Here is a 17,000-nt window from a genome sequence, read left to right as displayed (position 1 = left end):
CCGGCTCACCTCTCCTCTCTCCCCCTTGCTTCTCTCCTCTCTCCCACACCCGGGAGAACATCTCCCCCGCACCCCCCCCCCCCCCCCCCCCGGACTTTTCACTGATCCGATCCCCCCGCACCCCCCCCCGGCCTTTAACTGATGCTAAGAGTGTGTCTGGGGGAGAGAAGATGGGGGGGGGGGGGCTGAGAATGGGGGAATGGGACAACAGGGGTAGTGCGGAGGGGAATTGGTGGTGGGGGAAAGAGGGGGTACTGGGAAAAGGGGAGGTCCATATCCCTCCCCTCTCCCCCATCCCTCCCTCCTCCTCCCCTCCCCCCCTCCCCCCACACTCTCTCCCCCCCCTCCCTCCCTCCCCCTCCACAAATACCACCCCCATCTCTCATCACCCCTCCCCCCCCTCCATCCTCAACACCTCCCTCCCTCCACCACTCCCTCCCCCTCGATCCCTCCACACCTCCCTCCCCAAACCTCCCTCCCCCCTTCACTCCCTCCCCCCTCCCGGTTACAATGGAAACCATATATATTTCACTGATTCCGGCTGATTTCGGCAAAACGGTGAACCGTAGCGCCACGACTTTTGTACCGCCTTAATCACCACGCGGGCCGCTGCTGGAAAATGATGTTTTTATTTAATTCGGTCGCATATTTTTTAAGTTACAGAGGTTTTAAAGCGCTGCCCCCCCCTTATTGAGGTTTCTATAGAGGGCGCTGCGGTGAGGCAGTGCTCAGTACGCATGCGCGGAATCTCCTCACTCTGTGCTCAGCACGCATGCGCGGCATCTCCTCACTCGCACCAAAAAAATGGACGACGTTAGCGGCGCCAGCCCGCGATCACCGGCTCACCTCTCTCTCCCCTTGTTTCTCTCCTCTCTCCCACACCCGGGAGAACATCTCCCCGCTATCCCCCCCCCGGGCCTTTGAATGATGCGATCTCCCGCACCCCCCCCCGGACTTTTCACTGATCCGATCCCCCGCACCCCCCCCCGGGCCTTTAACTGATGCTAAGAGTGTGTCTGGGGGAGAGAAGATGGGGGGGGGGCTGAGAATGGGGAATGGGGAATGGGGAATGGGACAACAGGGGTAGTGCGGAGGGGAATTGGTGGTGGGGGAAAGAGGGGTACTGGGAAAAGGGGAGGTCCATATCCCTCCCCTCTCCCCCATCCCTCCCTCCTCCCCTCTCCCCTCCCCCCCACTCTCTCCCCCCTCCACAAATACCACCCCATCTCTCATCACCCTCCCCCCCTCCATCCTCAACACCTCCCTCCCTCCACCACTCCCTCCCCGCCAAAGGGGAGGGTGTGGGGAGAGTAAGAGTGGGGCTGGGGGAGGAGAAAGTGGGGGGTGTGGGGACGGGCCCAACGGGCCCGCTTTGAACGGGCACACTTGTTCTAGTCTATTACTAAAACTCAGATCTTGTGTATATGTATATATATTTCACTGATTCCGGCTGATTTCGGCAAAACGGTGAATCGTAGCGCCACGATTTTTGTACCGCCTTAATCACCACGCGGTTTACTGCTGGAAAATGATATGTTTATTAATTCGGTCGCATATTTTAAAGTTACAGATGTTTTAAAGCGCTCCCCCCCTTATTGAAGTTTCTATAGGGGGCGCTGCGGTGCGGCTGTGCTCAGTACGCATGCGCGGAATCTCATCACTCTGTGCTCAGCACGCATGCGCGGCATCTCCTCACTCGCACCAAAACAATGGACTCCGTTAGCGGCGCCAGCCCGCGATCACCGGCTCACCTCTCCTCTCTCCCCTTGCTTCTCTCCGCTCTCCCACTCCCGGGAGAACATCTCGCCGCTACCCCCCCCCCCCCGGGCCTTTAAATGATCCGATCCCCCGCACCCGCCCCCCCGGGCCTTTAACTGATGCTAAGATTGTGTCTGGGGTAGTGAAAATGGGGGGGGGGGGGGTCTGAGAATGGGGACTGGGAAGTGGGACAACAGGGGTCGTGCGGAGGGGACTTGGTGGTTGGGGAAAGGGGGTACTGGGAAAAGGGGAGGTCCATATCCCTCGCCCCCCTCTCTCCCTCCCCCCCTCCACCGTCCACACCTAACCCCCCATCTCTCATCACGCCCCCTCCCTCACCCCCTCCACCCTCCACACCTCCCTCCCTCCACCACTCCCTCCCCCTCGATCCCTCCCCCCTCCACACCTCCCTCCCCAAAAACCTCCCTCTCCCTCCCTCCACCCTTCACTCCCTCCCCCCTCCCAGATACAATGGAAACCCTAAGAGGACGGGCCAAAGGGGAGAGTGTGTGGAGAGTAAGAGTGGGGATGGGGGAGGAGAGAATGGGGGGTGTGGGGACGGGCCCAACGGGCCCGCTTTGCTATACTACTAAAACTCAGATCTTGAAGCGATGTTTGTATATATATTCCACTGATGTCGGCTGAAGGCAATTCCGGCAAAACGGTGAACCGTAGCGCCACGATTTTTGAACCGCCTTAATCAGCATGCGGTTCGCTGCTGGAAAATGATATTTGTATTTAATTCGGACGCATATTTTTTAAGTTACAGAGGTCTAAAGGTGCTGCCCCCCCTCATTTATCGAAGTTTTGACAGAAGGAGGGCGCTGCGGTCAGGCAGTGCTCAGTACGCATGCGCGGAATCTCCTCACTCAGTACTCAACACGCATGCGCGGCATCTCCTCACTCGCACCAAAACAATGGACGCCGTTAGCGGAGCCAGCACGCGATCAACGGCTCACCTCTACTCTCTCCCTTTGCTTCTCTCCTCTATCCCACACCCGGGACAACATCTCCCCGCTATCCCCCCCCCAATCCCACCTCACTCTCTCCCCCCTCCACAAATACCGCAACATCTGTCATCACCAAACCGGTAAGAGTGGGGCTGGGGGAGGAGAGAATGGGGGGTGTGGGGACGGGCCCAACGGGCCCGCATTGAACGGGCACACTTGTTCTAGTATACTATTAAAATTCAGATCTTGTATGTATGTATGTATGTATATTTCACTGATTCCGGCAAAACGGTGAACCGTAGCGCCACGATTTTTCTACCGCCTTAATCACCACGCGGTTCGCTGCTGGAAAATGATATTTTTATTTAATTCGATCGCGTATTTGTTAAGTTACAGAGGTTTTAAAGCGCTGCCCCCCCTTTATTGAAGTTACTATAGGGGGCGCTGCGGTGCGGATTTAGTCTTCAGCGTGTGACGTCACAATGGACAAGCAGCTGCTATTGGGTGTCTACTCTTTACAAATTTACATTTTTTTATTTTTAACCTTTTTTTTCAAGGTCTTCAGCTTGTGACGTCACAATGCTTGAGTGAGATGGGTGCTACATTGTTTTTTAAAGTTGTGTTTTTTATTGCAAGTCACTTAACATACACAGATCAGCATGGGGCCCATAGGCTCGTGGGCTACCGGGGCAAGTGTTTCGAAAAAAGAAAGGGGAGGTCCCCCTTCCCCCCTCAACCCCTTCCTCCCCACTCCTTCCCACCTCCATCCCCACTCCCTCCCCCCTCCTCCCCAACTCCCTCCCCATCCCTCCCCACCTCGCTCACCCCTCGGGGACGGGCCCAACGGGGAAAGAGGGGTACTGGGAAAAGGGGAGGTCCCCCTCCCTCCCCCCTTCCCCCCTCCCTCCCCCTCCCTCCACCTCCCCCCTCCCCCCTCCCCCCTTCCTCCCTCCCCTCCCACCTATTCCCCCCTCCCCTCCCCCCCTCCATCCCCCTCCCCTCCTCCCTCCCTCCCCCTCCCTCCCCACCTCCCGGTTACAATGGAAAGCCAACGGGGAAAGAGGGGTACTGGGAAAAGGGGAGGTCCCCCTCCCTCCCTCCCTCCCTCCCCCCTCCCTCCACCTCCCCCTTCCCCCTCCCCCCCTTCCCTCCCCTCCTCCCTCCACACCTCCCTCCTCCCTCCCTCCCCCCTCCCTCTCCGCCTCCCGGTTACAATGGAAACCCTACGAGGACGGACCCAACGGGGAAAGAGGGGTACTGGGAAAAGGGGAGGTCCCCCTCCCTCCCCCCTTCCCCTCCCCCCTCCTTCCCCCTCCCTCCCTACCCCCTCCCTCCCCCCCTCCCCCCTTCCCCCCTCACCCTCCCCTCCCCCCTCCCTCTCCCTCCCCTCCCCCCTCCACACCTCCCTCCTCCCTTCCCTCCCCCCCACTCCCCTCCCGGTTACAATGGAAACCCTACGAGGCCGGGCCCAACGAGGAAAGAGGGGTACTGGGAAAAGGGGAGGTGCACCTCCCTCCCCCTTCCCCCTCCCCTCCCCCCTCCCCCCTCGCCACTATTAAAACTCAGATCTTGTATGTATGTATATATATTTCACTGATGTCGGCTGAATACGGCAATTTCGGCAAAACGGTGAAACGTAGCGCCACGATTTTTGTACCGCCTTAATCACCATGCGGTTCGCTGCTGGAAAATGATATTTTTATTTACTTCGGTCGCATAAGTTACAGAGGTTTTAAAGCGCTGCCCCCCCCTGATTTATCGAAGTTTTGACAGAAGGGGGGCGCTGCGGTGCGGATTAATCTTCATTGTGATGTAACAATGCCCCTGTGAGATGAACTCGAGCTGACCCCCCTTATCCCCTTCCCCACCCCCGCGGTATTCAGCGTGTGATGTCACAATGCCCCTGTGCTACATTGTTGCGAAAAGCTGTCAAGTCAAGTCAATTTTATTTGTATAGCACATTTAAAAACAACCCACGTTGACCAAAGTGCTGTACATCTGATTAGGTACTAAGGAAAAAAATGAAACATACAGTAGCACACAAACAGTTCACAGCACCTCCTCAATGAGCCTCAAACGCAAGGGAGTAGAAGGAGTCGATGGAGGGGGCAGTTCTAATGGGGAGAGGGATGCTCTTTCCAACCTCCCTCCTCCCTCCCAGTTACAATGGAAACCCTACGGGGACGGGCCCCCTCCCTCCCCCTCCCTCCCCTCTCCCTCCCCCCTTCCCCCTCCCCTCCCCCTCCCCTCCTCCCTCCACGCCTCCCTCCCCCTTCCCTCCCTCCCCTCCTCCCGGTTACAAAGGAAACCCTACGAGGACGGGCCCAACGGGGAAAGAAGGGTACTGGGAAAAGGGGAGGTCCCCCTCCTCCCCCTCCCCTCCCCCTCCCTCCCCCTACCCCTCTCCCTCCCCTCTCCCTCCCCTCTCCCTCCCCTCCCCCCTCCCCTCCCCCTCCCTCCCCCTCCCCTCCTCCCTCCACACCTCCCTCCTCCCTCCACACCTCCCTCCTCCCTCCCTCCCCCTTCCCTCCCTCCCGTCCTCCCGGTTACAATGGAAACCATAAGAGGACAGGCCCAACGGGGAAAGAGGGGAACTGGGAAAAGGGGAGGTCCCCCTCCCTCCCCTCCCTCCCCCTCCCTCCCTCCACCTCCCCCCTACCACCCTCCCTCCACTCTCCCTCCCCCCTCCACTCCTTCCCCCTCCCTCCCCCTCCCCTCCTCCCTCCACACCTCCCTCCTCCCTTCCTCCCCCTTCCCTCCCTCCCCTCCTCCCGGTTGCAATGGAAAACCTATGAGGACGGGCCCAACGGGGAAAGGGGTACTGGGAAAGGGGGAGGTCCCCCTCACTCCCCCCTACCCCCTCCCTCCCCTCTCCCTCCCCCTTCCCCCCTCCCTCCCCCCTCCCTTCCCCCTCCCCTCCCTCCCCCTCCCCCTCCACACCTCCCTCCCTCCCCCTCCCCTTCCCCTCTCCCTCCCCTCTCCCCCCTCCCTCCCCCTCCCCCCTTCCTCCCCCTCCCCCCCTCCCCTCCCCCCTCCACACCTCCCTCCCCCTTCCCTCCCCCCCACTCCACTCCCGGTTACAATGGAAACACTACGAGGACGGGCCCAACGGGGAAAGCGGGGTACTGGGAAAACGGGTGGTCCCCCTCCCTCCCCCCTCCCTCCCCTCTCCCTCCCCCCCTCCTCCCCTCCCTCCCCCTCCCCTCCCCCCTCCACACCTCCCTCCTCCCTTCCCTCCCCCCCACTCCCCTCCGACTACAATGGAAACCCTACGAGGACGGGCCCAACGGGGAAAGAGGGGTACTGGGAAAAGGGGAGGTCCCCCTCCCTCCCCCCTTCCCCTCCCCTCCCCCTCCCTCCCCCTCCCTCCCTCCCCTCTCCCTCCCCTTCTCCCCTCCCCCCTCCCTCCCCCTCCCTCCCCTCTCCCTCCCCCCTCCCCCCTCCCCTCCCCCATCCCCTCCCCTCCCCCCTCCACACCTCCCTCCTCCACACCTCCCTCCTCCCTCCCTCCCCCTTCCCTCCCCCCACTCCCATCCCGGTTCCAATGGAAACCCTACGAGGACGGGCCCAACGGGCACACTTGTGCTAGTATACTATTAAAACTCAGATCTTGTGTTATGTAGATATATATATATATATTTTTGGAAATGACCTGAACCGTACGTAACATCGATTGCGGAAAAAAGGGAAACCGTAGCGCGACGGTTTTCGCACCGCCTCAATCGCCAATCTCGCGCTCGCTCGGCCGTGATATTTTCATTTACTTTGGTCGCGTATTTTTTAAGTTACAGAGGTTTTAAAGCGCTGCCCCCCCCCTTTTCAGGGGGGCGCTGCGGTGCAGATTTAGTCTTCAGCTTGTGAAGGCTACATTGTTTCGAACATTGTTTCGAAAAGTTTCCAAAATTGTTTTAAAGTACTGTTTTTTGTTATTGCAAGTCAAGTCAAGTCAAGTCAAGTCAATTATTTTTGTATAGCACATTTAAAAACAACCCACGTTGACCAAAGTGCTGCACTTCTGATTAGGAAAAATAAAAGAAGGAAGTTATAGTGGTCACTTGACATACACAGATCAGGAGGACGGGCTTGTCAGCTTGTGACGGCTACATTGTTTCGAAAAGTTTCCAGAAAAGTACTGATTGTTTTAAAGTTGTATTTTTTGTTATTGCAAGTCAAGTCAAGTCAAGTCAAGTCAATTATATTTGAAAAGCACATTTAAAAACAACCCACGTTGACCAAAGTGCTGCACATCTGATTAGGAAAAAAAAAAAGGAAGTTATAGTGGTCACTTGACATACACAGATCAGGAGGACGGGCCCAACGGGCACACTTGGAGAGTAAGAGTGGGGCTGGGGAGGAGAGAATGGGGGGTGTGGGGACGGGCCTAACGGGCCCGCTTTGCTAGTATACTATTAAAACTCAGATCTTGTGTTATGTGTTATGTATGTATCTGCGATTTCGCTGATTTCGGAAAAAACAGTGAAACGTAGCGCCACGATTTTTGCGCCGCCTTAATCACCACGCGGGGTGCGGCTGGAAAATGATATTTTTATTTAATTCGGTCGCATATTATTTAAGTTACAGAGGTTTTAAGGCGCGGCCCCCCCCTTATTGAGGTTTCTATAGAGGGCGCTGCGGTGAGGCAGTGCTCAGTACGCATGCGCGGAATCTCCTCACTCTGTGCTCAGCACGCATGCGCGGCATCTCCTCACTCGCACCAAAAAAATGGACGCCGTTAGCGGCGCCAGCCCGCGATCACCGGCTCAACTCTCCTCTCTCAACTTGCTTCTCTCCTCTCTCCCACACCAGGGAGAACATTTCCCCGCTATCCCACCCCCCCCGGGCCTTTGAATGATGCTATCTCCCGCACCCCCCCCCCGGACCTTTCACTGATCCGATCCCCCGCACCACCCCCCCCCCCCGGGCATTTAACTGATGCTAAGAGTGTGTCTGGGGGAGAGAAGATGGGGGGGGCTGATAATGGGGAATGGGACAACAGGGGTCGTGCGGAGGGGACTTGGTGGTGGGGGAAAGAGGGGTACTGGGAAAAGGGGAGGTCCATATCCCTCCCCTCTCCCCATCCCTCCCTCCTCCCCTCCCCCCCTCCCCCCCACTCTCACCCCCCTCCCTCCCTCCCCCTCCACAAATACCACCCCATCTCTCATCACCCTCCCCCCCTCCCTCCCCCCCTCCATCCTCAACACCTCCCTCCCTCCACCACTCCCTCCCCCTCGATCCCTCCACACCTCCCTCCCCCAAACCTCCCTCTCCCTCACCCCTCCCCCCTTCACTCCCTCCCCCTCCCAGATACAAACCCTAAGAGGACGGGCCAAAGGGGAGAGTGTGGGGAGAGTAAGAGTGGGGCTGGGGGAGGAGAGAATGGGGGGTGTGGGGACGGGCCCAACGGGCCCGCTTTGCTAGTATACTATTAAAACTCAGATCTTGTATATATATATTTTTGGGGTTTGACCTGAATATTTGATATGTTTGCGCGTAACAGCGATTGCGGCAAAACGGTGAACAGTAGCGTGACGGTTTTCGCACCGCCTTAATCGCCAACCTCCCAAACGACCGGCCGTGATATTTTTATTTGATTTAGTCGCATGTTTTTTAAGTTACAGAGGTTTTAAAGCGCTGCCCCCGGGCGCTGCGGTGCGGATTTAGTCTTCAGCGTGTGACGTCACAATGCCCCTGTGAGATGAGCTCGAGCTGACCCCACTTCAGCGTGTGATGTCACAACGGACAAGCAGCGGCTATTGGGTGTCTAATCTTTACAAATTTACATTTTTTATTTTTAACCTTTTTTTTCAAGGTCTTCAGCTTGTGACGTCACAATGCTTGTGTGAGATGGGTGCTACATTGCTGCGAAAAGCAACTGAATGTTTTTTAAAGTTGTGTTTTTTATTTCAAGTCACTTAACATACACAGATCAGCATGGGGCACCTATGCTCGTGGGCCACCGGGGCAAGTGTTTCGAAAAAAGAAAGGGGAGGTCCCCCTTCCCCCCTCAACACCTTCCTCCCCACTCCTTCCCACCTCCATCCCCACTCCCTCCCCCCCTCCTCCCCAACTCCCTCCCCATCCCTCCCCACCTCCCTCACCCCTCGGGGACGGGCCCAACGGGGAAAGAGGGGTACTGGGAAAAGGGGAGGTCCCCTCCCTCCCCCTCCCTCCACCTCCCCCTTCCCCCTCCCCCCTTCCACCCTCCCCTCCCACCCCTTCCCCCCTCCCGTCCCCCCTCCATCCCCCTCCCCTCCTCCCTCCCTCCCCTCCCCTCCCCCTTCCCCCCTCCCCTCCCCCTCCCCTCCCTCCCTCCCTCCCCCTCCCCTCCCCCCTCCACACCTCCCTCTTCCCTCCCCCTTCCCCCCCCCCACTCCCCTCCCGGTTACAATGGAAACCCTTCGAGGACGGGCCCAACGGGCACACTTGTGCTAGTATACTATTAAAACTCAGATCTTGTTTATAAATGTATATATGAATATATATATATATATCTGTGATTTCGCTGATTACGGCAAAACGGTGAACCGTAGCGCCACGGTTTTTGCACCGTCTTCATCACCACGCGGTGGACCGATCGGTCGCATATTTTTTAAGTTACAGAGGTTTTAAAGCGCTGCCCCCCTCCTGATTTATAGGGGGCGCTGTGGTGCGGATTTATTGAAGGTCTTCAGCTTATGATGTCACAATGCCCCTGTGAGATGGGTGCTACATTGTTGCGAAAAGCGTGTGACGTCACAATGGACAAGCAGCTGCTATTGGGTGTCTACTCTTTACAAATTTACATTTTTTTATGAGAAGCACTTGGTCAAGTCAAGTCAATTATATTTGTATAGCACATTTAAAAACAACCCACGTTGACCAAAGTGCTGTACATCTGATTAGGTACTAAGGAAAAAAATGAAACATACAGTGGCACACAAACAGTTCACAGCACCTCCTCAATGAGCCTCAAACGCTAGGGAGTAGAAATAGGTTTTGAGCCTGGACTTAAAGGAGTGGATGGAGGGGGCAGTTCTGATAGGGAGAGGGATGCTGTTCCACAGTATAGGAGCTGCAACCGCAAAAGCTCGGTCACCCCTGAGCTCGGTCCCCCATCCACGAAGGGGGACTGGGGAGGGGGACAACAGGGGTCGATGCGGAGGGGGCTTGGTGGTGGGGGAAAGAGGGGTACTGGGAAAAGGGGAGGTCCCCCTTCCCCCCTCAACCCCTTCATCCCCCCTCCTTCCCACCTCCATCCCCACTCCCTCCCCCCTCCTCCCCCTCCCTCCCCAACTCCCTCCCCCCTCCCTCCCCACCTCCCTCACCCCTCCCCCTAACTGCCCCCTCCCTCCTTCCCTCCACCCCTCCCTCCCCCAATCCCCCTCCACCCTTCCATCCCTCTCCCCCTCCTCCCTCCTTCCACCCTCCCTCCCTCCTCCCGGTTACAATGGAAATCCTACGGGGACGGGCCCAACAGGGAAAGAGGGGTACTGGGAAAAGGGGAGGTCCCCCTCCCTCCCTCCTCCCCCTCCCTCCCCTCCCCCTACCCCCCTCCCTCCCCTCTCCCTCCCCCCTCCCCCCTTCCCCCCTCCACCCCCCTCCCCTCCCCCTCCCTCCCCCTCCCCTCCTCCCTCCACATCTCCCTCCACACCTCCCTCCTCCCTCCTCCCTCCCTCCCTCCCCCTTCCCTCCCTCCCCTCCTCCCGGTTACAATGGAAACCCTACGAGGACGGGCCCAACGGGGAAAGAGGGGTACTGGGAAAAGGGGAGGACCCCCTCCCTCCCCTTCCCCCCTCCCCTCCCGCCCTCCCTCCCCCTCCCCCCTACCCCTCTCCCTCCCCCCTCCCCCACTTCCCTCCTCCCCTCCCCCCTCCCTCCCCCTCCCCTCCTCCCTCCACACCTCCCTCCTCCCTCCCTCCCCCTTCCCTCCCTCCCCTCCTCCCGGTTACAATGGAAACCCTACGAGGACGGGCCCAACGGGGAAAGAGGGGTACTGGGAAAAGGGGAGGTCTCCCTCCCTCCCCCCTTCCCCCTCCCCTCCCCTCCCCCCTCCCTCCCCCTACCCCCCTCCCTCCCCTCTCCCTCCCCCTCCCCTCCCCTCCCCTCCCCTCCCCCTCCCTCCCCTCTACCTCCCCCTCCCCCCTTCCCCCTCCCCTCCCTCCCCCTTCCCCCCTCCCCTCCCCCCTCCCCCTCCCCCTCCCTCCACCCTCCCCCCACCTTCCCCCCTCCCCTCCCCCCTCCCCCTCCCCTCCTCCCTCCACACCTCCCTCCTCCCTCCCTCCCGCCCCTACTGGGAAAAGCGGAGGTCCCCCTCCCTCACACCTTCCCTCCCCCCTCCCTCCCCCTCCCCCCCTACCCCCTCCCTCCCCTCTCCCTCCCCCTCCCCTCCCCTCCCCCCTCCCCTCCTCCCCCTCCCTCCCCCCTCCCTCCCCCTCCCCCCTACCCCCTCCCTCCCCTCTCCCTCTCCCCCTCCCCTCCCCCTCCCCTCCTCCCTCCCTCCCCCTTCCCTCCCCCCTCTCCCCTCCCGGTTACAATGGAAACCCTTCGAGGACGGGCCCAACGGGCACACTTTAAAATTTTTTTAAAAAAATATATTTTATTTAAGTTTTAACAGAACCCATACGTTATACATTATACATTTCATAGTAAACAATAGTAAACAATAGTCACTAACCTATAACTTCGATTATACACGTATTGTTCTGTATTTTCTCCCCTCCCCCCACCCCCCCGCCCCCCCACCCCTCAGTTGAAAAGAAAGAAAAAGAAAATGCAGAAGAAAGAAAGAAAGAAACCTGGAGTCCCGAGGGGGTCACTTCCGAGTAATTTCTTTTTAAATTCTTGCTAGGTAACAAGGCAATCCTGAATTTAAGTACTTCCTATTCTAAATCCTAACTTTGCCATGAATGGGTTCCACACCTTCAAAAAGAAGTCGTATCCATTTCTCAGATTATACGTTGCTTTTTCTAATGGGATACAACTCCGCATTTCTGCATGCCATCTTTCGAATCTTATTTCATTTTGTTCTTTCCATGTAACCGCAACACATTTTTTGGCTACTGCTAATGATATTTTGAGAAATCTTTCCTGATGTTTATCGAGACTTAGCTTTGGTGTTATTCCTTTTGTATCTCCTAGCAAAAACAACCTTGGATCCATTGGTATAATCTTATTCATCAATTGCTCTAAAAACTTTTTTAGGTCTTGCCAAAAAGGAGTTACCTTCTGACATGCCCAATTAGAGTGTATAAAAGTGCCCACGTCTTGGTTGCATCTAAAACACCTTTCAGTTGAATTTAGTTTAAATTTATTTAATTTTTCCGGGGTTAAATATAGTTGCTGCAAAAAATTATACTGCACTAAGTTATACCTCACATTAATAGTATTTTTCATAATATCTAGACACAGTCTTTCCCAACTTGGTTCATCAATAATAATATTAAGATCTGTTTCCCATCTTTGTCTTGCTTTATTAATTCCTATCTTTGGACTAGCTATCTGTAGTAGTTTATACATTGATGATATAATTTTTTTAATTCCCTTTCCCTGAATCAAGGATTCGATTCCTTTAATCTGAAATAGAGACATTGAATTTCCTAACTTTTCCCTTAAAAAAGATTGTAATTGATAATAGAAAAAAATACTATTCCCTGGAATTTGATATTTATTTCTGAATTGAGAAAATGTCAAAAAGATATTCCCTTCATAGCAATCTCCTATATTTTTAACACCCTTCTGTTCCCCGAGTTGTAGTATTTGATTATTCCAAGCAAACGGCAATAATCCATTTTTTACTAATGGAGTTTTAGCTGTTAAAAAAAATCTTTTATCCTTAACTTTAACTGTTATCAACCATGTATTAATTAAATGTTTTAGCAAGGGTGACTCTTTATCCTTAACTAATATCTTCGCTTCCCATTTATATATAAATTCTTCTGGACAAGACTCTTTTATTTTATCCATTTCAATTTTAACCCATGCTGTTTTTCCACCCTCTTGATAAAAGGATGAAATAAAACTCATTTGCGCTGCCAGGTAGTAATTTTTAAAATTTGGTAATTGCAATCCACCTAATTCAAATTTCCATGTTAATTTTTCCAGAGACACTCTTGGCATTTTACCTTTCCAAAGAAAATTCTTCACAGTTTTGTTCAATTCTTGGAAAAATTTATTTGGCAGTGTTGAAAATAAATACTGTATCCTCGGAAAAATATTCATCTTAATACAGTTAACTCTCCCTATCAATGTAATTGGAAGATTCATCCATTTCTTTAGGTCCTCATCTATTTTTTTTATTAGTGGTTTATAATTTAATTTATACAAATTATTTAACTTATTATCTACTTTAACTCCTAAAAACTTAATGCCTTCTTTTTGCCATTTAAACTGACTTTCTCTTTTACATTGATCATAATTGCCTTCAACAAGAGGCATTATTTCAGTTTTATCTTTATTAATTTTATATCCTGATACTTTCCCATATTCTTCCAGTCTAGAATATAGTTTTCTTAAGGATTCCAATGGTCTAGTAAGACAAATTAAGACATCATCTGCAAATAAAGTAATCTTGTGATCTTCCTGGTTAACTTTAAATCCTTTAATATCTAAATCTGATCTTATTAGCTCTGCCAGAGGTTCAATGGCCAATACAAATAAAGCCGGTGACAAGGGACATCCCTGTCTACTAGATCTTTCCAAATTAAATGATTGAGAAGATTGGCCATTTGTCACCACTTTGGCTTTAGGTTGTTTATAAAGAGCTTTTACCCAGTTAATAAAACTGTTTCCTAATCGGTACTTCTCTAATACTTTAAATAAAAAATCCCATTCTAACCTGTCAAACGCCTTTTCAGCATCTAAAGCAACAGCTACGATCAATTCCTTTCTTTTCTGTGCTAAATGTAAAATACTTATAAATCTTGCTACATTATCAGATATTTTCCTTTTTTTGACAAATCCAGTTTGGTCCTCTTTAACCAGCTTCGGTAAATATTCTGCCAATCTCCTTGCTAAAAGTTTAGCAACTATTTTATAATCTACATTCAACAATGATATTGGTCTATAAGAAGATGCATTTAAAGGGTCTTTCCCTTTTTTTTAAATTACAGTTATAATTGCCAATGAGAAGGAGTCTGGTAATGTAGATGTTTTCTCCGCTTGATGTATCACTTCCATAAATAGTGGTAACAACAACTCTTTAAATTTTTTATAGAACTCAGGCGGAAAACCATCTTCCCCTGGAGATTTATTACTTGGTAAAGAATATAGTACTTCCTCCACCTCTCTCAAAGGAGGCATTTAGTCCCATCTGCTCCTCATTAGAGATTGTTGGTAATCGTATCTTGGATAAAAAATTATTTATTTTCAGATTCAGAATGGTAGAGATTAGTGTAGAATTGCTTAAATTGATTTCTCTAGGTTTATAAGTAATAATGTTCTGATCTGTTCTAATTGAATTTATTGTTCTTGATATTTGTTCTTCTTTCAGTTGCCATGCCAATACCTTGTGGGCTCTTTCTCCTAATTCATAATATCTTTGGTTAGTTCGTAATATTAGTTTTTCAGTTCTGTGAGTGTGTAATGTATTGTATTGAAATTTTTTATTTGCAAGTTGTGTTTTTTTTGTATCTGAAGAAGTTTTCTGTAAGTCTTTTTCTAATACAGTGATTTCTTTTTCTAATCTTTCAGATTCCTTCCTATAGTCTTTCTTTATCTTAGATGAGTAGCTTATACTTTGGCCTCTCAAATAAGCCTTCATTGCATCCCATACAATAAATTTATCATCCACTGAATTTAAATTTGTCTCCAAATATAATTCAATTTGTCCTCGAATAAAATCACAAAAGTCTTGCCTTTTCAATAGTAAAGAGTTGAGTCTCCATCTATACACTGCCTGTTCTTTATCTGATATCGTAATTTTCATTAATAATGGTGAGTGATCCGATAACAATCTAGCCTTGTAATCTATTTGTATTATTCTACTGCTTAATTGAGCTGAAATCAAAAATAGATCTATTCTAGAATATGTATCATGTCTATTGGAATAAAAAGAGTAATCTCTTTCCTTGGGATGGCTTTTCCTCCAAACATCTATTAAATTTAAACTTTCCATTAAATTCAAGGTTGTCTTCGCTGCTCTTGTCCTTGTCATTGTCCTTGATGATCTATCCATTACTGGATCTAAACAAAAATTGAAATCTCCCCCTATCAATATATTTTCATGTGCTTCCGCTAGATTTAGAAAAGTATCCTGCACAAACTTCTCATCATCTGTATTTGGTGCATACATATTCATTAAAGTCCACAATTCTGAGAAAATTTGACAATGTACGATTATAAATCTACCTACTGGGTCACTTACAATATTTTGTATCTTAATTGGTAGCGTTTTCTTAAATAGGATCGCAACCCCTCTTGCTTTTGAATTAAAAGAAGATGCTACCAAACTTCCTACCCAATCTCTCTTTAACTTTTGATGTTCTTTTTCCGTTAGATGTGTTTCTTGTAAGAAAGCTATATCCACTTCCAATTTTTTCATCTGTGTTAAAATTCTCTTCCTTTTTATCGGTCCATTTAACCCATTCACATTATAACTTAAAAAATTTAATTTATTCTCCATTCAATCTTTTTTTTTCTTTCCCCTTTCTCCTTACCTTGTTACCTCTTTGAATATTTACGTTGTGCCGTATTTCAATGTACTCCCTTCCATCGTCCAGGTACAAAAACAGAAAAGAAAAAAGAAAGAAAGAAAAGTAAACCCTCCCTCTAATGTTGTTAATAAATAAATTAACAACATTACCCCCCTCTATTATACGAGGTGTGGTCCACACCACACTTGTGCCCATGATTATGGTAGAGCATGCATATTCTCCAGCCCCCCCGATATTTCAAGTACTTCTAAAAATTAACTATCCTTAATACAATTGATCCCCTCTAAAGTATACAAATCTTGTTAATAATCATTCATTCACGGATCTTCTTCACCAATTCTCGATGGCAATTCTTCAGCAAATTCTTGTGCTCTGACAAAGTCTTTGAAAAATTTATTTTCTCCAATGTTGATCCTGATCTTCAAAGTAGCAGGATGCAGTAAAATGAACTTATATCCTTTCTTCCATAAAATATTTTTTGCCTTATTAAATTCTTTTTTCCTGCTCAACAAGACATTACTAATATCTGGGTAAAAAATTATTTTGGTACCTTGAGGACCAATTCTCTATCTCGGTATCTTAAGAATTTAATCAACACAGATCTTGGCTTTTGATTATTCGTAGGTTTCGGTCTTAGAGCCATATGTGCTCTTTTTATTTCCATCGGTCCTTGTTTATCTATTCCAAGACTAGTCACTATCCAATCTTGAAAAAAATTGATTGGGTCTTCCCCCTCAACTCCCTCTGGCAAGCCAACAATTTTAACATTATTTCTCCTGCTGTAGTTTTCCAAGGCATCCAACTTTTCCACGATCTTTTTGCTTTCAATTGTTGCAGCAGTAATACTATCTTCATTTCTTTCCACTCTGGATTTTAACAATTCGTTCTCCATTTCTATATTATCCACTCTGTTTATCACTGTTTGAAAGTCCCCCTCCATTTTTTTCAAAGTCTTATATATTTCGATATTGTCCTTATGAAGATTCAAGATTCAAGAGATTCAAGATATCTTTATTTGTCATCCAAAAAACAAGTTTTTTGGACGAAATTTCGTCACCCACAGTCCAACAATAAGAGCAATAAAATAAGCAAATTACACAACCCCAACCAACACAAAACCCCCCAAAAAGAAACATCCATCACAGTGAGTCTCCTCCAGTCCCCTCCTCACTGTGATGGAAGGCCAGAATGTCTTTTTCTCTTCCCCTGCCGTCTTCTCCTGCGGTCAGGCTGTTGTCGTTGTCATGTTCCAGGCTGCGCCGGACGGTGAAATGTCCGCAACGGGCCGACCCAAGCCCCGCTGCAAGTCGGGGCGGTCGTGGCTCCCGACATTGAAGCCCCCGCCGAGCAGAGAAAATTCCGTGGCCTATTTCAGGCCGCGCCGGACGGTGAAATATCCGCGGTGGGCCGACCCAAGCCCCGCGATCCGCTGCCGCTGCCGGAGCTCCCGATGTCGGCATCCACGCGGCCCGAGCCTAAGGCGAGTCGCAGCCGCTCCCGCAGCCTCCGAGAACGGCCGGCTCCGCTGATGGTGAGTCTGGTCCGCGGGCTCTGCGAACCAGAGCCCTGGAGGCCGCCAGCTCCAGGAGTTGGGCCGATGGTAGGCCGCAACAGGAACGGAGACACGGCCCAGAACACAAAGGTCGGGTCTCCGTTCGGAAGG

This window comes from Rhinoraja longicauda, chromosome 43, assembly GCF_053455715.1.
Source record: "Rhinoraja longicauda isolate Sanriku21f chromosome 43, sRhiLon1.1, whole genome shotgun sequence".
Lineage (NCBI taxonomy): Eukaryota > Metazoa > Chordata > Chondrichthyes > Rajiformes > Arhynchobatidae > Rhinoraja > Rhinoraja longicauda.
The sequence above is the reverse complement of the archived record's forward strand: the minus strand, read 5'-3'. Positions refer to the sequence as shown.